Source organism: Vulpes lagopus, chromosome 15 (genome assembly GCF_018345385.1).
Source record: "Vulpes lagopus strain Blue_001 chromosome 15, ASM1834538v1, whole genome shotgun sequence".
In the NCBI taxonomy this organism is placed as follows: Eukaryota; Metazoa; Chordata; class Mammalia; order Carnivora; family Canidae; genus Vulpes; species Vulpes lagopus.
In genome coordinates, this window is record NC_054838.1 from 9,974,626 (window position 1) to 10,002,130 (window position 27,505).

Here is a 27,505-nt window from a genome sequence, read left to right on the forward strand (position 1 = left end):
AAATTTAGGTCCTCAAGGAACAGAAAAATGGGTGTTATATCTAAGAAGAGTAAGGCAAAATTAAATTTAGATCTATGTTCTAATTCTAGCTACACCATTCACTTGCTATGAGATCATAGGTCAATTAACTTTCCCTGCTTGTTTTCTTATTTTTAAAAATAATGGATTTTTTTAAAGGGGAATTTAACTAGATCTCAGTATTCTTTAAGCTCTTAAATTCTATCACCAGTTTTTTCTTTTTGTTACAGAACTTTTTCTGTTACATCACCAGAAATGATGGGGTGTCTGGGTGGCTCAGTTGGTTAAGCATCTGCCAGCAGCTCAGATCATGATCTCAGGGTCCTGGTATGGAGCCCGCATGAGGCTCTCTGATTAGGGAGGAGTCTGCTTGTCCCTCTCCCTCTGCCTCATCCACCCACACCCACCCCCCACCCTACCTCATTCTCTAAAAAAAAAAAAAAAAAAAAGAACTAAAAAAAGAGAAATGCTAATAAACTTGCTTGCATTCACACAAATTGTACGACATGATTAAGGTATATGATTTATAAGTGCTTTTAAACTAAATATTGCTTATTCAGCCAGTTTAAAATTACATCGGCAGAGCAAGACGATCTAGGTACTGAGAAAAAAGAACACAAAAAACACCTACCAAAGAAACTTCCTATCTACGTACAGTAAAAATGAGGTAAAGCCAGAAACATTTAACTCTTTGGATATAGGGTGCCCTCTCACAAAACTTACAACTTGCTTCTGGAAGGAAATTCCTCCTTGATTTCAGGCTTAGAGATTGCCAGACTTGTATTTCATTCATGCTTGGTTTATTTTTACTTTTGCAGGAAGGAGATAATGAATTGTGACTGCCATTTCAAAACCAAAAGCAGTTTCTTTTTTTTTTTTCTTTTAAGATTTTATTTATTTATTCATGAGAGACACAGAGAGAGAGGCAGACACAGGCAGAGGGAGAAGCAGGCTCCATGAGGGGAGCTCGATGTGGGACTCGATCCCAGGTCTCCAGGATCACACCCTGAGCCGAAAGCAGACACTCAACCACTGAGCCACCCAGGTGTCCACCAAAAGCAGTTTCAATTTTTGATATTTTAGAGGACAAAGACTGAGATTTCAAGGAGAAATTTGCTTGTTTTCAAATCAAATACAACAGAACTAATTCAAAATAAGTACTAGTTGCAAAAAAGAAATATACTATATGATTCTATTTATATTTAATGTCTAGAATAAGCAAATCCATAGAGAATGAAAGTAGATTAATGGTTGTTTAGGACTATGGGGGTGGGGAGAGAGAGAAATGACTGCTAATTTGTATGGAGTTACTTTTTGGGGTAATAAAAATGTCCTAAAATTAGAGAATAGTGATAGTTGTAAAATCTTATCAATATACTAAAATCCTACACTTTAAAAGTGTGAATTTTGTGATACATGAATCAAATTTCAATTTTAAAACAATAATGAAAAACAGCAAAAAATGTGTGAGCCTATAAAAAATGTGAACATAAGAAAAAGAACAAATACAATTTACAAACCATCATTAACCTGTAGAAATATGGAAGTATAAACTAGCCATTCACTTTTCATAATCATCCAATATTTATATATATATATATTTTTTTTTTTCAAAAAGAGTGTAGAGCCTAATAATGTGGGGCTTGAACTTATGACCCTGAGATCAAGACCTGAGCTGAGATGAAGAGTCACTTAACCAACTGAGCCACCCAGGTGCCCCTCCAATATTTATATTCTTAATGATTTTTGTCTGCTTAAACTATCATTACTAAAAAGTAAATAAAAATCTTATGGTATGATTTTAGACATCTGTTTTCCTTATACTTCTGCCAATTTTATGTAAATATTTTGAGGCTATGTTATTAAATGTATACAAACGTAAGCATTTCTAGCTTTCTGGTAGCTTTCTTTTATCACATTTGAGTCACTCTTATACCCTAACTTGCCTTAAGGTCTTTATTTGGTAGTACTATAGCTAAACTAGTTTTCTTTTGATTAGTGTGTGGAGATACACACTTTTTAATCCAGACTAATGATCTCTGTCTTATAACTGGAGTATTTTCTCTGTTTATATTTAATCAAATTACTGATAATGTATTTAAGCAATTCCAAAATGCAGTTTCCTGAGTTTAACATCTCAGAGATCAAAGAGTGTTTTTCATTTAATGGAATATTAAAATTATGATTCACCAAGTGGCAATAGCAACATAATCTTTATTGTCTGCACATGAAAATTATCATACCTATTCATACTCCCATTTCTTCAGATTGAGTTTTCACTGTTAGTACTTCAGAAATTGAGTTTAATCGACATTTTAAATGTCTTTGAAGAGGATTATTATTTGGCATTGAAATAGTTATTTTGTAAGCATAGAAATGATGCAGTTGATATTAGTCATGCAAATATTTGGTGATAAAGGAATAACAGCAACTTTATGCTTTCTCGTAAAGAACTAAGTGCTTCACCTGACTTTAGACAGAAAGATACCACAAGCAGATAAAACTGTGTTATACTTTGTAACTGAGATGCAATAAGATTACCATTGAGTAGCCGAACAATGCAAATGAAAATATTAGAAACTAAGCGTCCAAGAATTTTTTTTAAATTTTATAGAATATGAGACTGATTTGATGGATTCATGCATGGTTAAGACAAATAACAATTTGCATAGCATAGCTATGGAAGCATACCTTCCAAGAATTTTGAGGAAAAAAACAAAGTTGAGTTGGTCAATAGAAAATGCTAACAAAATCCTGATGTTCCTTTAAATAGCTTAAAATGGTATACCAATGCTAAAGTCTAACAAGACTGATACCCTGAGAATGAGTTAGAAAGTAGCATATCACTGTAACACTATGCATAAATGTCAATGGCCAAAAGTTGCTGCCATATTAAATTTTGAACTACAAAATAATTACCCGAAAAATGTTATTGTATGCATAAAAGGGTGAGGGAGAAGGGATGGCAGGGGATGGATAATGGCTGAGCTAAAAGAAGGCTGGCTAAATCTGGTTTGAATGTCCAAGAGCCCTCCATAACCTGCTAAGTATTAGTCTAGTTCTTGATACATTGTAAGGCCATGTATTTTAATATTTAAAGAACAAGATGCCTAAAAAGTAACACAACCTGATGTTATTCCTGATGCCATGTCTAGACCACTGCAATCTTCAGTGTTGCAGTCAACAAACTAGAAGATGTATCTGAAAACTTTCCGTTGTCACCCTCAAGAAAGCACTGGTATCAAAGCTTGCTAAATGAGTGTGAGGGTTAGAAGAAACTCCAGGCAAAGGGACTTGAAGAATTTCCCAGAAGAAAATCACCCTCAGCCTCCATAGCAGAAAGAACAATGTGCAGAAAAACACAGACGTTGACAAGTCTGAATCAAGAAAATGTTTCGAAAGAAATCAGATTATGAATATGCAAAAGTCTTAGGAATACTTTAGCCACTTTATGTATGCCCAAAGTGATGTGAGAAAAATCTCTATGTCTACGTGAATCTAAAAATGCACTTTCAGGGGCAGCCTGGGTGGCTCAGCAGTTTAGCGCCGCCTCCAACCCAGGGTGTGATCCTGGAGACCCGGGTCGAGTCCTGCATCGGGCTCCCTGAATACAGCCTGCTTCTCCCTCTGCCTGTGTCTCTGCCTCTCTCTCTCTCTCTCTCTGTGTATATCTCATGAATAAATAAATAAAATCTTTAATAAAAAAAAAGAACTATCTACACGCAAACTTTCAAAAATAAAAATAAAAAAATAATAAATAATAAAAATGCACTTTCAGCAAACAGAAAATGAAGTTGTAAGTGACAAAGCATAGTCTCATAGTTTAATTGTCAGGATTCTTTTCTATATGATACATATTGGTATGTCTTAATATCAGTGAAATCTTTGAGTCAGTGAAATAACTTATCAGGTTTTAAATCTACCATCTTCTTTCAGATTCTCTATTTATCCTGCCTCTTTAATATTTACTTCCTTTCCTTTCTTGCCTTTTTTTCTTTTTTTTAAAGATTTTATTTATTTATTCATAAGAGGCATAGACACAGTCAGAGGGAGATGCAGGCACTCTGTTGGGAGCCTGATGCGGGACTCAATCCCAGGATCCTGGGATAAGAATCATGATCTGAGCCAAAGGTAGATGCTCAACCACTGAACCACCCAGGTGCCCCGCTTTTTTTCTTTTTTATTAGTGGAGAATTTAAAAAATATTTTTCTCCTTCTAATAGTTTCTAATCTTTTAGTATTTATTCTAGAAATAATTAGGGCAATTAACTTATTCAAATCTAAAGTTTATTAAGACATTTACTTATTTAAAAAAATTTTTTTTAATTCCAGTATAATTAACATACCATGTTTTATTAAATTCAGGAGTGTAATATAGTGATTCAACAATTCTATGCATTACAAAAAAAAATTCTATGCATTACTTAATGCTCATCATGATCAATGTACTCTTCATCCTCTTTACCTATTTCACCCATCCCCCCACCCACCTCCCCTCTGGTAACTACCAGTTTGTTCTCTATATTTAAGAATCTGTTTTTTTGTTTGGGTTTTTTTTTCTTTCTGTTAAACCATTTACTTTTCAATAAGGGCTCAAGAATATTAACTATTATCATAACAAAAGAAGTGGAGGGGAGTCTGGGTGGCTCAGCAGTTAAGCATCTGCCTTTGGCTCAGGTCGTGATCCCAATCCTAGGATCCTGGGATGGAATCCCACGTGGGGCTCTCCCCGGGGAGCCTGCTTCTCCCTCTGCCTATGTCTCTGCCTCTCTCTCTGTGTCTCTTATGAGTAAATTTTTTTTAATTTTTAGTTAAAAAAAGAAGTGGAAAATATTCTAGCATATTAGGTAGAAAAGTAATGACATAAAAATTTCTTTAAATACCAAGATGTATATCAAATGTATTAGATACATGTTTATAGATTTTCATAAACCAGATAATATGCGAAACATCCATACAAAATAGGACAGATGAAGTATAAGGAGAGGCAATGGGAAGATGGGGAAACTAATCTATTTTTCTTCCAATATCTGCTCAGTGAGAATGGCCTCCTTTGCTTTATCACCTTCTTCTTCCATAAGAAGAGATTGAAGGGGGATCCCTGGGTGGCGCAGCGGTTTGGCGCCTGCCTTTGGCCCAGGGCGCGATCCTGGAGACCCGGGATCGAGTCCCACATCGGGCTCCCGGTGCATGGAGCCTGCTTCTCCCTCTGCCTGTGTCTCTGCCTCTCTCTCTCTCTGTGACTATCATAAATAAATAAAAATCAAAAAAAAAAAAAACAAAAACTTAAAAACAAGAAGAGATTGAAGGAAGACCCTGGGTGGAACTGTGCTGAAACAGTAGACTGATCCAACCATCACAGGCAGATAATTTATGCTCTAAAGTTGAATGATCTGAAATTCTAAATCAGATGATGATCTTAAGACTGCATGGAAAGCATTGCACCCAAAGGCATCAGATCCTCAGGCCAAAATACAAAGTAAGCAGAATTCTGAAACCTCTTCTACCATTCCATAGATAGAAAATAGTTTCCAAATCCTAAAAGGAAGCTTACCTCTCTTCTCCTGTCTCCAACAAATCAAAACGTCCATTCATATACACAGGCAGATTTTTAACTATTGATTCATACCAGTAGTTATCCAAATTAAGTTTACATGGGGGGAGTGTGTGTGTGTGTATGTCTGATAGTTTCCTGTTTTGTTTTTTTTTTTAAATTTTTATTTATTTATGATAGTCACAGAGAGAGAGAGAGAGGCAGAGACACAGGCAGAGGGAGAAGCAGGCTCCATGCACCGGGAGCCTGACGTGGGATTCGATCCCGGGTCTCCAGGATCGCGCCCTGGGCCAAAGGCAGGCGCCAAACCGCTGCGCCACCCAGGGATCCCTAGTTTCCTGTTTTTATCACAAAAAGAGATACGCCGGAAATGGTTAAAAAGAATAGTTATGGGTAAGAGGAGTTAAAAGTACAAAAACCAAGAGTAGCTTGTTTCTCTTATCTTGTAATAGTCTATTCCTCCTTCATCTATCTTTTTCTCCCTCTCTTTTCTTCCTTTTAAATTGAAGTGTATTTTCTTTAATCTATTTTATATATTAATTTAACAACTATTTATTAAGTACCCTCAATGTTCCAGACATGTTAGATACAAGGGTAAAAACAAGATAGACATGGCTCTTCCCCTCTTGGCCTTCCAATCTACTGTAGAAGGTAGCCTATCAAATACACAATTGCAATTTGATACTACCCAAAGCAATCTACACGTTTAATGCAATCTGCATCAAAATACTACTAACATTTTTCACAGTGCCAGAAGAAACAACTCTACAATTTGTATGGAACCACAAAAGACCACAAATGGCCAAAGCAATTCCAGAAAAGTAAAACAAAGCTGGAGGCATCATGACACTAGATTTCAAGCTCTACTACAAAGCTGTAGTCAAGACAGTATGGTCAGCATAAAAACAAACACATAGGTCAATGGCAGAACAGAGAACCCAGAAATGGACCCACCACTCTATGGTCAACTAATCTTGGACAAAGCAGGAAAGAATATCCAATGGATAAAAGACAATCTCTTTAACAAATGGTGTTGGGAAAACTGGACAGCAACATGCAGAAGAATAAAAACTGGACCACTTTTTTAAACCATACACAAAAAATAAATTCAAAATGGATGAAAAACCTTAATGTGAAATAGGAAACTATCAAAATCCTAAAGGAGAACACAGGCAGAAATCTCTTTGACCTTGACCATAGCAACTTACTAGACACATCACCATAGGCAAGGGAAACAAAAGCAAAAATTAATTAGCAGGACTTCATCAAGATAAAAGGCTTCTGCACAACAAAGGAAACAATCAACAAAACTAAAAGGCAGCCTAGGGAATAGGAAAAGATATTTGCAAGCAACATATCTGCTAAAGGGTTAGTATCCAAAATCTACAAAGAACTTATCAAACTCAACACCCAAAAAGCAAATAAACTAGTTAAGAAATGGGCAAATGACATGAATAGACACTTTTACAAAGAAGGCATCCAGATGGCTAAGAGACACATGAAAAGTTGTTCAACACCATTCAGCATCAGGGAAATACAAAATCAAAACTACAATGACCATCTCATTGTCAGATGGCTAAAATTCACAATACAAGAAATAGGTATTGGTGAGGATGCAGAGAAAGGGGAACCCTCTTGCACTGTTGGTGGGAATGTAAACTGGTGTAGCCATTCTGGAGAACAGTATGGAGGTGCCTCAAAATGTTAAAAATAGAACTACCCTAAGATCCAGCAATTGTACTACTAGGTATTTACCCAAAGATACAAACACACAGATTCAAAGGGATACATGCACCCCAATGTTTATAGCAGCATTATAAACAATGCCCAAACCATGGAGAAAGCCAAATTTCTATCAATTAATGAATGGATAAAGAAGATGTAGTATATATATGCAGTGGAATAGTAAAAAGAATGAAATCTTATCATTTGTAAGGACATGGATGAAGCTAGAGTGTATTATGCTAAGTGAAATAAGAGAACAAATACCATATGATCTCATTCGTATGTGGAATTTAAGAAAGAAAACAGATGAACATTATGGAAAGGGGAAAAAGACAAAAAGGAGAGAAGGAAATATGCCATAAGAGACTCTTAACAGCGGAGAACAAACAGGGTTGATGGAGAGAGGTGGGGCATGGGCTAGATAGGTGATGGGTATTAAGGAGGGCACCTGTCATGAGGAGCACAGGATCTCGTATGTAAGTGATGAATCACTGAATTCTACTCCAGAAAACCTTAAAGACTCTACCAAAAAGCTATTAGGATTAATGAATTCAGTAAAGATGCAGGATACAAAAGCAATATATAGGAATCTGTTATTTCTATACACTAAGAATAAAGTAGCAGAAAGAGAAATTACAATCCCATTTACAGTTGCATTAAAAAGAATAAAATAGCTAGAAAAAAAATTAATCAAGGAGGGAAAAGAACCATACTCTGAAAACTGTAAGACACTGATGAAAGAAACTGAAGACAACATAAACAAATGGAAAGAGATACCAGGTATGGATTGGAAGAAATAATATTGTTAAGATGTCCATACTACCCAAAGCAATCTACAGAGTCAGTGCAATCCCTATCAAAATAACAATAGTGCTTTTCAGAAAACTGGAACATAATCCTAAAGCTTGTATTAACCCACAAAAGACTCTGAATTGCCAAAGCAATCTTTTCATTTTTCTTTTTTCCTTTTTCTTTTCTTTTTTTTTAATTTTAGAGAATGATAGAGAGCCAGGGGAAAGGGTAGAAAGAGTGGGAGAGGGAAAATCCCAAGCAGACTCTGAGCTGAGCACGGAGTACCCAGGCACCCCACCAAAGCAATCTTGAGAAAGAAGAACAAAGCTGGAAGTATCACAATCCCAGATTTTTATGCTACAGAACAAAGCTACAGTAATCTAAACAATGTGGTATTGGCACAAAAACAGACACATAAATCAGTAGAACAGAACACAGAGCCCAGGAGTGCCTGGGTGCCTTAGTCAGTTAGATGGCTGCCTTTGGTTCAGGTCATGATCTCAAGGTCCTGGGATTGATCCCTGCATCAGGCTTCATGCTCAGCGGGGAGTCTGCTTCTCCCTTTCCCTCTGTCCCTGCCCCCTGCTCATGTTTTTTTTCCTCTCTCTCTCCCTCTCTCTCAAATAAATAAATAAAATATTTAAAGAAAAAAAAAGGGGGTTGCAACTGAGTGGCTCAGTGGGTTAAGGGGTCTGCCTTTGGCTCAGGCCATGATCCCAGGGTCCTGGGACCAAGCCCTACAACAGGCTCCCTGCTCATAAGGGAGCCTGCTTCTCCCTCTCCTCCTTGTTTGTACACTCTCACCATCTCTGTTATCTGCTTCTCTCTCTCAAATAAATAAAATGAATGAATGAATGAAGGAAGGAAGGAAGGAAGGAAGGAAGGAAAGAAAAGAAAAGAAAAGAAAGAGGAAGAAAGAAAGAATACAGAGCCCCAAAATAAACCCACCCTCATATGGTCAATTACTTTACCATAGGGGTGCCTGGATGGTTCAGTTAAGCATGTGACCCCTAATTTCAGCTCAGGTTATAGCCTCCGGTCAAGCTTGTGCTGAGCCTACAGGCTTCTTAAGATTCTCTCACCCTGGGGTGCCTGGATGACTCAGTTGGTTGAGCAGCCAACTCTCAGTTTCAGCTCAGGCCATGATCTCAGGGTTGTAAGATAGAGCCCTGCCTGCATCAGGCTCCATGCTCAGTGGGGAGTCTGCTTGAGATCTTTTATCCCTCTCCCTCTGCTCCTCCCTTGCTTATATGCATGCATTCTCTCTTTCTCTCAAAAAAATAAATCTTTAAAAAAAAAAAAAAGATCCCCTCTCTCCTCTCCCTCTGCCCCTACACCCCACTTGCATACTCTCTCTCTTTAAAAAAATTAATCTATGACAAAGGAAACAATAATATACAATGAGGGAAAGATAGTCTCTTCAATAAATGGTTTTGGTAAAACTGGACAGCTACATGCAAATGAATGAAACTAGACCACTTTCTTATGTCATATTAAAAAATAAATTCAAAATGGATTAAAGACCTATATCTCAGATCTAAAACCATAAAATTCCTAGGAAAAAAACCAAGTACTCTTCTTTTGACATCAGCCTTAGTAATATGTTTCTAGACATGTCTCCTTTGGCAAGGGAAGCAAAAGCAAAAATAAACTATTGGGACTTCATCAAATTAAAAAGCTTTTGCACAAAAGACATGAAGAGAAATCTCACAGAGGAAGACATAGACATGGCCAACACGCACATGAGAAAATGCTCTGCATCACTTGTCATCAGGGAAATACAAATCAAAACCACAATGAGATACCACCTCACACCAGTGAGAATGGGGAAAATTAACAAGGCAGGAAACCACACATGTTGGAGAGGATGCGGAGAAAGGGGAACCCTCTTACACTGTTGGTGGGAATGTGAACTGGTGCAGCCACTCTGGAAAACTGTGTGGAGGTTCCTCAAAGAGTTAAAAATAGACCTGCCCAACGACCCAGCAATTGCACTGTTGGGGATTTACCCCAAAGATTCAGATGCAATGAAACGCCGGGACACCTGCACCCCGATGTTTCTAGCAGCAATGTCTACAATAGCCAAACTGTGGAAGGAGCCTCGGTGTCCATCGAAAGATGAATGGATAAAGAAGATGTGGTTTATGTATACAATGGAATATTACTCAGCCATTAGAAACGACAAATACCCACCATTTGCTTCAACGTGGATGGAACTGGAGGGTAGAAAAAGACTCCTAACTTGGGGAAACGAATTAGGGGTGGTGGAAGGGAAGGAGGGCGGGGGTGGGGGTGAATGGGTGACGGGCACTGAGGGGGGCACTTGACGGGATGAGCACTGGGTGTTATTCTGTATGTTGGTAAATTGAACACCAATAAAAAATTAATTTATTAAAAAAATAAAAAGCTTTTGCACAGTAAAGGAATCCATCAGCAAAATAAAAAGGGAATCTGCTGAATGGGAAAAGATATTTGCAAATGATATACCCAATAAGAAGTTAATATCCAAAATATATAAAAAACTCATGCAACTTGATAGAAAAACAAACAAATATTCTGATTTAAAAAAGGGCAGAAGACCTGAGCGATATTTTTCCAAAGAAGACAGACAGATGGCCAACAGACACCTGAAAAGATGCTCAACATCACTCATCATTAGGGATATATAAATCAAAACTACAATGAGATATCACCTTACACCAATCAGAATAGCTAGTATGCATAAGAAATAACAAGTGGTGACCAAAATGTAAAGAAAAGGGATCCCTTTTGCACTGTCAGTGGGAATGTAAATTGGTGCATTTAACAGGAGGAAGGTTCCTCAAAAAATTAAAAATAAAAAAGTATATGATCCAGTAATGCCACCGCAGGTATTTACTCAAAAAAAAAAAAAAATGAAAACACTAATTTGAAAAGATATATGCACCCCTATGTTTACTGCAGCATTATTTACAATAGTGAAGACATGGAAGCAACCCCAGTGTCCACAGATAGATGAATGGATATAGAAAATGTGGTATAAAAAACAAAAAGAAAGAAAATGTGGTATATAACATGGAATGTTACTCAGCAATAAAGAAGAGCAAAATCTTGTCATTTGCAACAACAGGGATATACCTAGAGGGTATTATGCTAAGTAAAATAAATCAGACAAAGTCATACCCATATGATTTCACTTTTGTGTGGAATCTAAAAAGCAAAACGAATGAACAAAAACAGATTCTTAAATACAAAGAACAAACTGGTGGTTACCAAATGGAAGAGAAGTGGAGGAATGAGTAAAATAGGTGAAGGGAATTAAGATATATAAACTTACAGTTAAAAAATAAATAAAATAATAAACATATAGTTATAAAATAAATAAAAATAAAAATATAAAAAAATAAGTATGAAAAGTGCAGCACAGGAAATATAGTCAATAATAGGGTAGGAGCACCTGAGTGACTCAGTCGGTTAAGTGTCTGCTTCAGCTCAGGTCACGATCCTGGGATCCTGGGATTGAGTCTTGCCTCCAGCTCCCTGCTCAGTGTGGAGTCTACTTCTCTCCCTGCCCTTGCTCCCCTCCCTCAAATAAATATTTTAAAAATGGGGACACCTGGGTGGCTTAGCAGTTAAGCTCCTGCCTTTGGGCCAGGGCATGATCCTGGAGACCCGGGATCGAGTCCCACATCGGGCTCCCTGCATGGAGCCTGTTTCTCCCTCTGCCTGTCTCTGCTTCTCTTCTCTCTCTATCATGAATAAATAAAATATTGAAAAATATATACTTTTAAAATAATAATAATAATAGTGTAATGACTTATATGGTGATAGGTAGTAAGTACCCTTATTAGAGTGAGTGCTGAGTAATGAATAGAACTGCTAAGTCACTATGTTAGCTATATTTCAATAATAAAAATAACAGTAACAACCAGAACAAATACTTAATAATTATTGACAGGAAAGCTTCTATAATGAATCATGAGATAAAAAAAAAAAAAACACCATAATCTATTAAAGTTACTTCATTCTGAAGACAATCATCAGAGCAGAGCTGTGTCAATTACCAAAGCTTCTATGAGTGGTTATCACAGCTTATAGATCTGAGATGAAAGAGAGAAAAAAAAAAAGATCCATATGATGGCAGAGACTCCTGTTTGCCTGCCAATATCCAAATCTTCCCTTCCTTCTCAGTAACAAAAGCCCAATTTTATTCAGGATAGCTCTGCATCCAGCTACCTTTTCCTGCTTCCCTGGTAACCTGAGCTTTGGTTTGGGCACTCTCCTTAAAGGAAGCGGACCCATCTTTGTCTTTGCCTTGCTGCCTGGGACTTGGCTGTGATGATTAGAACTGGCAACTATCTTAGACTACAAGGACCAGTGCCACATTTTAGGGATGGCAGAGCAAAGAACTGGAAAAAGCTTAGGTCCCTGATAACTTTATGAAGCTATTAACACTTATCCTCACAACCTACTTCAAGAATTATTTTACATGGGAAATTACATATTGTGTGTTTAAGCCACCATTAAATCTGTTTTTATTTTTTGCTTTCTTAACTGATCACTTACCTTCAGATAGATAAAGAATTTGTATCTCCTTTTTACAGATCACGCAACTGAGATCCAGAGAGGTAAGATGATTTGCACAGTATCCAATCAGTAAAGAGGTGGGTCTTGGCTCCGAAGTCAATGCTTTTGCACTAAACACTGTTCTAAATATTAAAAAAATGAAATAAAAACAGATTAAATATAAACATAGACTTATTGCAGCGGTAATGGCATATGATAGTGTATATATTTGGCACATCCTATAAACAGAAAAAGTACCAAGTTTTTATGATGTGGAAGGAGACTAAATTATATCAAAATCCAGTGGAGAGGGGAGAGAGAAATATTAAACAGAATCAAAGACCACAATAAACAAAGATACTGATTTATTATGCCAAGAATTTACTGTACTGCTCCCCTTATAAATAAGAATTCATACTGAAAGCTTATTTTCTCAGCAGTAAGATATCAAGATAGAGGGTAAGTTTTCCCATTAAATCCTTAACAGAAATTTTTCTTAAAATCCTTAACTAGAATCTTTCTTTACTCTTATCACTACTTTAAAAAACTAACCTTGGCCCCAGTCCTAGTCACAGAGATCAGTAGTAATAAAGCAAAACAGCTCAAATTTTCTTCTTTGAAACCCTAGCCTAACTGTAAAATACAAGGCCGTTGGCTCATGTGCAAACTCACTGGTGAACAAAATGAATTATTTCTAAGCAATCTATAAAGAAAATAAGCAAATTAAATTTCTTCAGATTTTAGGAACACATATATTTCTTTCTTTTTATGGTATATTAACATAAAATTATCTAAAGCAGGAGAGTGATAATACACATTTTATATGTCAAAAAGGCATATGACTCTTATTAACACAGCATGGTCAAAAATAAACAACAGATTGAATCCTTACCACTCCCATTTACTGGCAAGCTATTTGCCTCTCTGATTCTCAATCTTCCTACCTATAAACTGAACTAATGCTTCTTCATAAGTTTTTGATTGGCTAAAAACAAGAATGAATAAAAGGTAATTAGCACAATGTATGGCTCAGTAAGTATTAATGCCCTTCAGTCTTGAAAGTAAAACAGCTGTATAAAATAGTGAAAATCTGGGACACCTGGGTGGTTCAGCAGTTGAGCATCTGCCTTCAGCTCAGGGAGTGATCCCAGGATCCAGGATCCAGTCCCACATCGGGCTCCTTGCAGGAAGCCTGCTTCTCCCTCTGCCTAGGTCTCTGCCTCTCTCTCTCTCTCTCTGTCATGAATAAGTAAATAAAATCTTAAATAAAATAATGAAAATCAGTTCTATAAACATGCAAAGTTACAGAACTAAAAAGCAGTATACCAGTTTGACTACAACCTTTAAATGTCATTTTTGGAAAGGCCGCATTAGAGCTCTCCTAATTGCCACAGCCAAAGTCCTGATGCAGCTGTAGGCCAATGAAAAGAATATATAAAGAGCAATACAATCTCTTCCTCCTTGGGATTTAAAACAAGAGTCCCAGGTTTCTTTCTCCAAGGCACTGCCCTTGGCCAGGAAACCTGGGTTGCTTCTCCTCGTAGTCAATGTCATAATTCTAACAGTGAAAAGGAGTAGGGTGGAGAAAAATAAACAGCTTCTGAGTTTCTCAATGGCAGCAGTGATGAGGGAGACAAGTACCCTAGTACTCCACTCCATTTTTCCCTTAAAAACAAGAGTCCACTACAGGAAAGCAGGATTCAAAATAAAGTGTCACAGGGACACCTGGGTGGCTCAGCGGTTGAGCGTCTGCCTTCAGTTCAGGTCATGATCCCCGGGGTCCTGGGATCGAGTCCCACATCAGGCTTTCTGCAGGGATGCTGCGTCTCCCTCTGCCTATGGCTCTGCCTCTCTTTGTGTGTCTCTCATGAACTAAATAAATAAAACCTTTAAAAAAAAAATGTCCTCTTCAAAAGAAAGAAAGAAAGAATCACATGCATGGCCAGCTGAGCTAGACTCCAACTCTTCCATGTAGAAAGACATTAGTATAGATACTGGGGTGCCTGGATGGCTCAGTTGATGGAGCATGCAACTCTTTATCTCAGGGTTGTGAGGCCAAACCTCACCTAGTACATAGAGATTACTTAATTAAAAAAAAAATTTTTTTTTTAAGTGAGAGTCCACAGGAAACCAAGATTCAAACTAAAGTATTAAATGTATGACCAGCTGAGCTGGATTCCAACCCTTCCACATACCAAGACATTAATATAGATATTAATGCCTCTGATGCTCATATCTGTAGAAAAGGACACCAACCAAGGAAACCATCATATTGCCTTTTTTTTTTCAATCTTAATTGGTTGCAGTATCCTTGATAATAGGCTTACTTAGTGACAATAGATCCCGGTTTCTCATCTGTATCACTCAATAAACAAAAGTCTTAAAATTACAATGTCTCCATTATTCATATATACTATACTTTGATTTTTTTTTATTTTATTTATTTATGATAGGCACACAGTGAGAGAGAGAGAGAGAGGCAGAGACACAGGCAGAGGGAGAAGCAGGCTCCATGCACCGGGAGCCTGACGTGGGATTCGATCCCGAGTCTCCAGGACCGCGCCCTGGGCCAAAGGCAGGCGCCAAACCGCTGCGCCACCCAGGGATCCCCATATATACTATACTTTGGATAACTAAAATACAATATGTCAAAAAGCTCTGCCAAATTAAAAAAACAACAATTAAAAAGTTTTTAAAAAGCTCTGCCAAAAATAAAAGCATGCAACTGCTATCTCAATTTCCACTTAGGTTGCTTTAAAATTTTTAAAACAGAATTCTGGGACCAGAAATTATCTCAGAGGTGGTTTGGTTCAGATCCAACTTTTACAAAAGGTTATAAGGCATAAGGAAGCTAAGCGACCTGGTCAAAATTATTTGACAGAGCTAGGATTGGAATCCGGCCATTGAATTCTAACCAAGTGTAATTTTCACCATTTCATGGTTTTTATTTTTTTTTAACTTTGTATTGAAAATCAGTAAGTATTAAGATGAGATTTTTTTCCTTAAATAAATTAATTAAAATTGTTAGGAGCCTATTTTTTAAGTGTATAAACTAATTGCACATACCAAACATAAAAATAACCAATGTCCCCCCTTCTAGACCTTTGGATATTCAAAAAGCTAATTGTCTATCATACCGAATGCAGTCAACTCAATTACAATACTTAAAAGATTATCTACTTCAAGAATTACTCACAATACATTTTAAAATCCTACATTTGGGGGGCTGCCTGGGGGCTCAGCAGTTTAGCGCCCCCTTCAGCCCAGGGCGTGATCCTGGAGACCCAGGATCGAGTCCCACATCGGGCTCTGCCTCTCTCTCTGTTTCTGATAAATACATAAATAAAATCTTAAAATCCTACATTTGATTCCTCCAGCTATCCAATACTTAAAAAAGGGTATTTTCCTCAGTCATCAAAAGGGCCCTTAGAAAGTGGAAAACAGCTTAAACATTATTCTAAATACCAAAATTAACCGGCTGTATCTATAGAGATACACAACATATCCTAAACAAAGAGACACTGGTATTGATCATGGTACTTATTGTCTATATTAGCAACCATGATCAATAACTAGCGTTTTGGGAATCCCTGGGTGGCACAGTGGTTTAGCGCCTGCCTTAGGCCCAGGGCGTGATCCTGGAGTCCCCAGATCGAGTCCCACGTCAGACCCCCTGCATGGAGCCTGCTTCTCCCTCTGCCTGTGTTTCTGCCTCTCTCTCTGTGTGTCTTTCATGAATAAATAAATAAAATCTTAAAAAAATATATCTAGTGTTTTGAAAGGTACCCTCATTGTTTGCATTGTGCATTTCATTTTAACCCGTATTTACAACTCGGTGAAAGTTGAACAGGAAGTACCAAGGAGGAGCAGGGTAAGCGACCTCCACCCTAGCAAGATAGCTTTAAGATTGCTGGAAGAGAACAGCATGACTAACCACAAGGAGGCAGAAATAAATTTTTCACTAGAAAGTTAGACCAGATCATGTAGAGATTAAAGAACAAGATAAGAAACCGAAGTTTCCATGTTCACCCCAATCACAAGAGTAATAGTATTTGAGATTTCTCATCCTGAATTTTTCTTTTCTTTCTTTTTTTTTTTTTTGGAATTTTGGGCCTTATTAACTGAGGAATATTTGTTGAGACATTTGTTTGTTCAGCATTTGTTGAACTTGCTGATCAAGTTTTGTAGAACAAGAACCCACATTCAGCTTCAAACAGGGTGAATCCTGAGGTAATTTCTATCAGGGACATGATGCAAGAATCTGGATATTGCCTAATTACTCAACAAAATTCACCAGGAAAGGCCCTAAGAAACAAAATTTTAAATAAATCAAAAGAAGCTATAGGTTATAGAATCCAAATCTATTATACCACTAGTCATACTACCTTTAACATATTCCTTAAAGCAAATGTCTCATCAATTCTTTCAATTCTCACAGAAGTCCAGAATCTCCTTCAAACAAAACTATCAGAAATATTTGCATATTAGATCCCAATCTGTTAACCATACTAACCATACTACTTTTAACAAATTCCTTAAAGCACTATCTCAGCATTTTTTTCCTATTCTTTCCCTTTTCTCAGCATGATTGTTTTTTTTTTTTTTTTTTTTTTTTTTTTTTTGCATGATTGTTTTTAAATTCAATTTGCCAACATAAAACTCTCAACGCTCATGTGTTTATCGATTCTTTTTTTTTTTTAAGATTTTATTTATTTATTCATGGGAGACAGAGAGAGAGAGAGGCAGAGACACAGGCAGAGGGAGAAGCAGGCTCCATGCAGGGAGCCTGACGTGGGACTCGATACCAGGTCCCCAGGATCACGCCCCGAGCTGCAAGGAGCACTAAGCCGCTGCGCCACCAGGGCTGCCCTGTTTGATCAATTCTTTAGAAAAAGTCCAGAATCTCCTTCAGACAGAATTGACTATCAGGAATATTTGCATTTAGTCTCCCTCTTCCCCCCTTTTTAGCCAAGATAATAATAGTAGGTGGTTGACGTTCCTGTTCACCCAGGGACTTAATAGCCTTAATAAAAGGCTTAGATGGGAGCACTTACTTACTCAGTTGTGTAAACGTACATTATCCAATTTAAGAGTTTAGTGGACACTCAGCATCTCAAGAGGTTCTGTCTCCCAGAAACCAGAATAATGGTTCAATGGGTCATGTTCGTATTTTCCTCCCCCTTCTTTCTTTCTTTCTCTCCCTGCTCCTGTCTCTGTCTCGATATTGTAAAATAATTGCCAACCGAGACCACTTGCCAGCACCAACCACAACGAAGTCTACCTCTGTTCTCTGAGTTACCATTTGCGAAATGCAACAAGGAAGTACCGACTCAGAAACAGAAAGAGAAAAAAAAAAGAGAGAGAGAGAGAGAAAAGAAACAGAAAATGCTCATTTCACAGCAAGCATTTCTCCCTTAAGGGAAGACAATAGCACAGCTGACACGAACTTTCTCTAAGTGACAAGGGTTGCCGGCTTAACCGGGGTGCAGGAGAGCAGGGTTCGCAGGCCTAGTTTGGCGGGAGCGCGCGGAGGGAGGTGGTGGGGATGGGGGTGGTGGGGGTGGTGGGGGCGGTGGGTGCATCAGCAGGAAGCCGGTGGGTGCACCCCTCTTCTCAGAGGGCACCTCCCTCACCCCATCCATCGACCTGCCTGCCTAGGCGAGGCTGGACCCTGCTGGGGTCTGGGGGTCTGCACCCACCTAGTGTGCAGGACCCAGACCTGCACGCCTGCACCCCGCCAAGAGCCTTCCACCTCCACTTACCCCCAAAGAACGCCCGGGTGCCCTGCTGCGAGTGGAGTGGGCAAGGGGGTCCCCACGCCTCAGGCTGCAACTGGAAGCGCCCCTCCACCGGCGCCCGCCCACCGTGAGGCTCCCCCTCGCCGTTCTCCCCGCAGGGTAGGGCAGGCGGAGCCCCGAGCCCTATCTCGGGACCCGCCCCAGCCTCCCGCCGCGCTGACCCGCGCCCACCGCCCGCCCCCGGCCTCACCTAGCCGGGGCTCGGCGCTCCGGGCTCAGCCTGCTGCGCGCGCGCAGGGCGGGAACCCGCCTCTCCAGCCCCCCGCCCGCGGTTGCGCTCCGCGCCTCCGCGGCCCGCGCGCTCCCGCCTCCCCGCTGCCGTGGCGACAGTCCCCGCCCCCTCGCCCGCCGCTGATTGGCTCTTGGAGCACCTCGGGAGTTGCCGATTGGCGGGGGCGCAGACGAGGCCGCGCCCGCTGGCGGAGAGACTGGCGGCGTGGAACCCGAACGCGGAGGAGCCTGACCCGAGAGAGACGTGGCGCTCGGCGGTGCAGGCGGGGAGGCCGCGCCCCTTCCTTCCCGAGCTTTCGTGCAGAAGCCTGAGCAGCCGAATTGGGGCGGGTGAGGTGCTGACCCCGGATCAGGACGGAGACCCAGGGCTCGCCTCCCCCTTGGCGGCTGGCCTGCGCCGGAGACGGGCTGTCAGGCCCACTTTCGCCTGCAGGCCTCGCTGGAGGTGACACCCCCGGCCTCCTCCAGGGCGAGAACCTCTCTCTTGCCCGCGTCCTCACCACCCGCGGTTATGCAGGGCCCTAGGCCCCTGAGCTCGATTGCTCCTTATTCCCGGTTCTCTCACCCCGTCCTGCGCACACATCTTTTTTGCTCTGCAGCCTCCCCTCGTAGAACTGAGACATCTACTCCACTCCTCCCCCCCACTTTAAAGGTGGGGAAACTGAGCCTCAAAGATATAAGGGGTTCGTGGTCCGAGGGTTGGAGAAGCTCTTGGAGCCTCGAGGCTGATTGCAAACCATATCTGCCAAATAATAGTACCGCTCTGAGCCTTCGTTTTCTAGTTTGCAAAAAAAAAAAAAAAAAAAAAATGGTATCTACCTCTGAGTTGTTAGTGAAGATTAGAGGAGTTTAACGTCGCAGAAAACCAGTACAGAACCTGCTGCATATAGGCTAATCGTGGTTGCTCCCCTTTACCAGGAAATAAAGGCAGGTAGTAACAGACTGCACCAATTTGGCTCCAATTTGGGGCCAGACTTACTATGTTGCAAAACCGGATTCAGCTTATACTTACCTAAGCGCTTTGTTCCACAGGTTACTCGTCTGTAAAATGAGGATGATGATCGTACCCTTCTCCCTACAGCGTAAGTTAGTAGAAAAGTGACCGGCACATACTGTGTGCTCAATAAATGCTAGCCATTCTTACCTTAGTGGCTGAGCGAGGACGATAATTCAAGTCTAGGAGTTGCAAGACCGGCAAACTTTGCCCTTACACACTCATCATCGGCATGCTTAGAACAGTGCCTCAAACCTTTTGAAGGTTCAGTTAGAGACGCCCATTTTCTTTAAATCAAAATCTTAAACTATCTCTCTTATCACCAAAGTCTTAGAATGTGGTGACTCTGCTTCTACTGAAGGTTTATAATAGCAGAGGCAAATGTAAGGAAAATAATCCTGTTCTGTTCCGATGGATAGATTGAAGAGCAAAAACACTGGAGTAAGAAAGAATATATGAGAGGTTCTGGTGTAGGAGCAAGAATTTCATTTTGAAAAACATGGGAAATAAAAAAAAAAGAAAGAAAGAAAAACATGGGAAATATGATTAGGTATCGGTTATGTATCATTAGGAATCAATATCAGTGTCAGGTCAGAAGACAATACCACATCCCAACACTGGAAAACACTTAAGTGTAAATACATCCTCTACATTTTTATTACCCATTATCTACCAGAGGGCCAAACACATAATGCCTGATCCAGACACTAAGATTTGAGATAGACCCTTTAGGGGGATACCTTGAAAGATCTGGTAATAATGTATCCAGATTATTTATATAATCCAATGGAGATGAATAATGGAAAATAAGAAAATTGGATTAGTCCCAACAATAAAAGGAAAAGGATAATGTATGCTAGCTTGGTGACTGAGACGTCAGCATTATTCTTAGCAATATTCTGGCATGAACAAAAAAGAATTAAGGAAGACAGGGCAAACAAAGATTAAACAGCAAGATCCAAGGTTAGGAGAAATTGCTGAGAAAAATATTTCAGAATGTCATGTTCCTATAAAGCAGGCAACAGTATCTCTTATACTAATAAAGATTGTTTTGTGGTAGAGAAAAATAGAAATGTTGATAACAAGCCCTGGAAACACGCTATGACCTGAGGGACTAATAAGGAAATGTTACTTAATAGGTAACCCAAAACGTGGGGGGTTGAGCACTGATGGAAAATCCGATGGGGAGGAGCATTGGAGAGCAATGGAGAACATACTACTATTACATTGCACGAGGTTTTGGAGTCAGAACTGGGTCCCCATCCTGTCTGGATTAAAAAACCAGCTCTACCAATATTAAGGTAAGTTACTGGCAAGTTTCTTAACCTCTCTCCACAGCATCGTCTCCCCATCTCTAATATGGAGGCAATAATAGTTTCCCTTCTTAGAGTTGTGAGGATTAAGTAAGTTTATACTTGTAAAGCAGAGCAATGCCTGGCATACAGTAATGGCTGTATTGTTTGACGAAATATTGGTTTCAGTTTCTCCATCTGTGTCCTGGGATTATAATGCTGGATTTACTATAAGGATTCAAATGATGTATATAAAATGTTGAAGAGGAGATGCCCAATAGATATTACTTCTCTTCCCCTCCACTATCCCCAACCCCCAGCCTATTACCTTCGAATCCCTTTCTGATTACCAATAGCTGCTGCCATCAAGGGGCTATTGCTCAACCCGGTCTATGCAAGGATAGAATATCTTTTCTTGATTTCCCTTGGCTCAGATGAGAAGCTCAAAGTGCATTTACCAGAAGGCAGGAGAAAATAAAAGGGAAACAATTCCAGAGAACAAGCTGAGGTGAAGCCTACCTCCATGGTACATCTCTTGGTACTTCAGGCACAAAAAAATGATGTCAAGGAGATTCTGGCTTCCTAATACTTCAGTTCTCCCCCTTCTCACTCCTAGGAACCCACAGAACACGAACTGGCCAAGTTCTTCATTGTCTTCAGAAGATGGGAGAGGGAGGCAGGAGTATTTACTGACAAGAGACAGTAAGTAATCAGAAACAAGAAAACTCAACAGTATAATCTCTATGGGAGCCAAGACTTACTCATTTTACTAAGGTCTAGGTCAGAGATCAGCAAACTATGGTCCTTGGACCAAATCAACCAACTGCCCATTTTTTGTGAATAGTTTTATTTGAACACAGCTATACTCAACAGTCACACTCATTTGTTTGTGTATTGTCCCTGGTTGCTGTTGTACTACAATGGCAGGGTTGAGTGGTGGTAACAGAGACTGTTTGGCCCTCAAAGCTAAAAATATTTATTACCTAGCTCTGTACAGGAAAATAAAAATTGCTAACCTCTGATTTAGAAAATTTTGTTAGAAGCATCTTTTCAGTATCCTCAGTGCAAAAATTTTCACCTTCATCAAATCCTCTAACCCATTGTTTCTTAGACCTTAATATACATACAGATCACCTGGGGATTTTGTTAAAAGGCAGATTCTGATTCAGTAGATCCACAGTGAGTCCTGAGATTCTGCATTTCTAACAAACTCTAGGGGATACCAGTTGTCTCTAGATCAACTTGATTTCATCAGGTTTTTTCTTTTTTTTTTTCATTATTGAAACTTAATTGACAAATAATATTGTGTTACTTTCAGGTGTACAACATAATGCTTCAAAATTATGTATTCAATATGTATATATTGTGAAATGATCACCACAATAAGTCTAGTTAACATCCATCACCACACATCGTTACAAGTTTTTTTTCTTGTGATGAGACTTTTTAATTTTTTAAGATTTACTCTCTAGCAGGGCACCTGGGTGCGTCAGTTAAGCATGATTTCTACTCAGGGTCATAGGATGGAGCTCCACACTCAGTGAGAAGTCTGCTTGAGACTCTCTCTCTCCCTCTACCTGCCCATCTTGCCCCCACCTCCACCCTCAAGTGAGTGCACATGCGTTCTCTCTTGTATGCACCATTCTCTCTTAAATAAATAAATCTTTTTTAAAAAAAGATTTACTCTCTAAGCAACTTTCAAAAATGTAATACAGTATTTTTTAACAATAGCCATCATACTATACATCCCTAGGATTTATTTGATAACTGGAAGTTTGTACCTTTCGACGACCTTCACCTATTTCACCCACTCCACACCCCTGAATCTGGTAACCACCAATCTGTTCTATGAGTTTGTTTTTGTTTTTATTTTTATAGATTCGACATATATGTGAGATCACGTGGTATTTGTCTTTCTCTGACTTATTTCACTTTGCATCTTACCTTCAAGATTCATCCACACTGTTGCAAATGGCAGGATTTTTTTTTTTTTTTAAGATTTTATTTATTCACTTGAGAGAAAAAGAGAGCATGAGCAGAGTGAGTGAAGACACAGACACCCCGCTCACCCCCACTGAGCAGGGAGCCTGATATGGGGCTCGACCCCAGGACTCCAGAATCATGACGTGAGCTGAAGGCAGATGCTTAACTGACCGAGCCACCCAGGCACCCCTGGATTTTCTTATTTTTATAGCTAAATAATATTCCATTGCATATAGATACCACAACTTCTTTATCCATCCATCCATCAATGGATACTTATGTTGTTTCCATGTCTTAGCTATTTTAAGTAATGCTTCAGAGAATATGAAGATGCAGGTAGCTTTACAAGTTAGTGTTTTCATTCCTTGAGATAAATACCCAGTAGCGGAATTGCTAGATCAAATGGTAGTTCTATTTTTAATCTTTTAAGGAACCTCCCTATTATTTCCTCCATATTATTGGTGGATGCACCAATTTACATTCCTACCAACAGTGCACAAGAGTTCCCTTTTCTTTAAATCCTCTCCTTTTGTTATGTCTTTTTGATAATAGCTATTTTAACAGGTGTATCAATGAAGTATTCTCTCATTGTGGTTTTGATTTGCATTTCTCTGATGACTAGTAATATTGAGCATTATTTCATGTGTCCACTGCCCATGCGAATATCTTTTTCAGAAAAATGTCTATTCAGGTCTTTTGCCCATTTTTAAATTGGGTGTTTTAAAGTAATCTCTGTGCCCAGCATGGGGCTTGAAGTTATGAGCCTAAGATCAAGAGTTACATGCTCTACTGACTGAGCCAGCCAGGTGCACCTTTTCTTTTTTTTTGCTACTGAGGTGTATGAGTTATTTATATATTTGGTTATTAACTCCTTATCAGATATATGATTTGCAAATACTTTCTCTCATTCCATAGATTACCTTTTCATTTTGTTGATGGGTTTCTTTTGCTGTGCAGAAACTTTTTAGTTTGATGCAGTCTCATTTGTTTATTTTTGTGTTTCTTGCCTTTGTTTTTGGTGTCAATTCCAAAAAGGCATCACTAAGACTGATGTTAAGGAGCTTACGACCTATGTGGAGATTCTTCTAGGAGTTTTATGTCAGGTTTACATTCATGTTTTAACCTATTTTGAATTGATTTTTGTTTATAAGATAGTGGTCCAGTTTTTCTTTTGTTTGTTGCCGTCCAGTTTTTCCAACACCATTTATTGAAGAATCTGTCCTTTCCTAATGTGCATTCTTGGCTCCTTTGTTGTAAATTAATTATTGGCCACATATGCATGGGCTTATTTCTAAGTGTTCTGCTCCCTTGAGCCATTATGTCTGTTTTAATGCTAATACCATACTGTTTTGATTACTATAGCTTTGTGATATTGTTTGAAATCAGGAAGTGTGAAGCCTCTGGCTTTGTTATTTTTTTTCAAGATTGCCTTGGCTATTTGGGGTCTTTTACGGCTACATATAAATTTTAGGAAAAAAATTTTAGGATTATTTTTTCTATTTCTGTAAAAAAAAAAAAGCCACTTGACTTTGCATTGAATATGTCAATTGCTTTGGGTTATATGGACATTTTAATAATATTTGTTTTTCCAATCCAGGAGCATGGGATATATTTTAATTTATTTGTGTCTTCTTCAATTTCTTCAATTGATGTCTAAGTTTTCAGTATATAGGCATTTCACCTCCTTGGTTAAATTTATTTTCTGGTATTTTATTATTTTTGGAATGGAATTGTAAATGGTACTGTTTTCTTAATTTTTCTTTCCCATCGGTTTTTATTATCAGTTCTCTCTTGTTATCTCTTTCCTCATTATCTAGCTTAATTTCTCTGGTTCATCAGTAAAATAAGTCCTAGGTAAACATCAACTTCTTTGTCTTTCTTTCCCTGTATTGCTCTCACCTAAACAAAACAAAACAAAACAAAACAAAAAAACAAACAAAAAACCAAACAAGCAAAAAAAAAAAAAAAACAGCCCTGGAAAAAACCAAAATATTCCTTTGTCTTGTCTCTACCAATGTACTTCTATGTTGCTGGACAAATATTGTTAGACCTCTAAATTCATGGTCACCAACCTCAGACAGACCCTAACCACTGCCCAGCAATCCTCCAATATTTCTCTAACATATTCTCTCTTGCACACTTCGAAGGCCATTCCACACTCCTTGCTCTTTAGACCTTCCATTCTTCCCTCTTATTTTCACCTGACCCTCATTCAGCTTTGTTGAGAACCACCTTGTACAAGTTAAGGAAATCTTGTTTTAAAGCAGGGTTTCTCAGCAGCACTGTTGATACTTTGGGTCAAATATGTTTTGTTGTGGAGGATTGTCCAGTGCATTAGAGATGTTACCAAAATCCCCGGTATCTACTACACTCTAGATGCCAAAATACCCACCCTCAGTTGTGTCAACCAAAAATATCTCCAGACATTGGTAGATATTCTTCAAGGGGCAAAATTTCCCTAGATGAGAACCATTGGTTTATAGCAACAGAAACTAATTCTAGCTAACTTTAAGAAAAGGGGGACCTATTGAGAGGATAAGTGAATAACTCGTAGGTAGACTAAGCAGGGAAGCAATCCCAGAGGCAAGAGATCTTGGGCCTTTTTCTAGAAGGGATAATAGTTTATCTCCTTTTGCCTTTGGATATTCCTAATTAAGTTGAAAAGTTTCAGCAGAGGGCAGCCCTAGTGGCTCAGTGATTTAGCGCCACCTTCAGTCCAGGGCGTGATCCTGGAGGCCATAGATCGAGTCCCACGTCAGGCTTCCCGCATGGAGCCTGCTTCTCCCTCTGCCTGTGTCTCTGCCTCTCTCTCTCTCTCTCTCTCTCTCTCTCTCTCTGTGTGTCTCTCATGAATAAATAAATAAAATATTTTTTTAAAAGAAAAGTTTCAGCAGAAAGAATCTTTTTTTTTTTTTTTTCAGCAGAAAGAATCTAAGTTCTGTTTAAATCAGGTATTTATTCCTGTGACCTGGGAATAGAGTATGTAAACAGGATCAAAGCAGGAAGAGGTGTTCAGGAAAAAAAGGAGTAGCCACCATACCTCCCTCATATGCTGTATCTATATTCACCTAAAGTGACATAAAGCCTGACTACAGGGGCTTCAAAGAATTGGAGTTTATTTTTCTGTGATAAAAATAACTCTGAGGTAGATAGTTGTTGGCATTGGTTCAGCTGCTAAACAATATCATCATAGCTTCTTGCCTTCTCTCAGCTCTGGCTTTTCATCTTCAATTTTATTGAAGGTTGAAAGATGGCTATCATACCTCCTGCATCATGAACTTGACTACGTTCCAAAGCAGGAAAAACATACGAGTTGGGTGAAGGCAGCAAAAGGGCCTTTTATATGAGAAGTTATCTCCTTCCTCTTTTCTCAGCAAAGGGAAAGCTTCCACTAAAGCCACCTAAGCAAACAACCTTTAAGTTTCATTGACCAGGGGCACCTGGGTGGCTCAGTGGTTGAGCATCTGCCTTTGGCTCAGGTCATGATCCCAGAGTCCTGGAATCAAGTACCACAACAGGCTCCCGGCAGGGAGTCTGCTTCTCCCTCTGCCTATGTCTCTGCCTCTCTGTGTCTCTCATGAATAAAATAAAAATTATTAATAATAATAAAATTATTAGAGACGTGGGACTCGATCCCGGGTCGCCAGGACCACACTCCGGGCTGAAGGCAACCGCAAACCACTAAGCCACTGGGGCTGCCCAAATAAAATCTTAAAAAAAAAAAAAAAAAAAAAGTTTCACTGATCAGAAATAGGATCAATGGTCATGCTCTTAGCTGCAAGATATCATGGGAAAGGGGAATGCAATAGTCGTGACTGGCTGAGACCAATCACTATTAATTCCCTGGGTCTGGGCCATTGGTGCCAAATTTTAGGTTCTATTAGCACGAGAAGAGGAGCTAAGCTGTTAGGCAACAGTGTAGTGTCTGTGACATTTTCCTACTACTATCAAATCTGCAAACCTACATGATTCTGTAACCATTTCCTCTTTCTTTCCTTCTGTAACAATAAAAATCCATTTACCTGTATTCTGAATCCATTCCTCTCAGTTCTCAAGGACTTCATTTTTCTCACTTGGCTATCCCCCTGCCTTTCCTGTATCATTAATAAACCATAGCTATTGAATCACACTACAGGCATACAAAAATGCTTTTCCAGCTTTAAAAATCCCTTCCTTACAGATAAATAAAAAGATGTGTGGGGCATTTGGGTGGCTCAGCAGTTTGGCACCTGCCTTCAGCCCAGGGCATGATCCTGGAGACCTGGAATCAAGTTCCGCATCAGGCTCCCTGCATGGAGCCTGCTTCTCTTGCTCTGCCTCCTTCTCTCTGCCTGTGTCCCTGCCTCTCTATATATATCTCTCATGAATAAATAAATAAATAAATCTTAAAAAAAAGATGTGATAAATAAACATTTTTATTATAGAATTCAGTGATATTTATCATGAAATTCATTCAGTTTTTCTATATGTTTAAAACTTTCATAATAAAATATTTGAAATAAAATTCTTACCTTGATTCCAAATCACATCTAACTTGTTTCTCTGGTTATTATTTGTGCAAATTCCTTTTAAA

General features: G+C 39.1%; 1 protein-coding gene and 1 long non-coding RNA gene across 4 annotated transcripts in view; one reads left to right on the forward strand and one right to left on the reverse strand.

The window, feature by feature from the left end:
* The window catches only part of NUCB2 (nucleobindin 2), a 56,478-nt gene extending 37,731 nt beyond the window's left edge, over positions 1–18,747 (reverse strand). Inside the window, exons 1-2 of one of the 3 annotated variants that reach the window (XM_041730282.1) lie at positions 18,623–18,747; positions 12,635–12,777 (exon numbers count right to left, since the gene is read on the reverse strand). The gene's annotated coding sequence lies outside the window, so the exon portion shown is untranslated. Of the gene's footprint in view, positions 1–12,634; positions 12,778–18,396; positions 18,578–18,622 lie in introns of those variants that run through there. The other 2 variants (XM_041730281.1, XM_041730283.1) reach the window with 2 other exon arrangements.
* A 116-nt stretch (positions 18,748–18,863) lies between these two features.
* On the forward strand, positions 18,864–22,302 carry LOC121475984. The gene is made up of 4 exons (XR_005983857.1): positions 18,864–18,993; positions 19,696–19,745; positions 20,797–20,958; positions 21,566–22,302. It is a non-coding gene; the product is annotated as an uncharacterized LOC121475984 (long non-coding RNA).
* Positions 22,303–27,505: the final 5,203 nt, after the last annotated feature.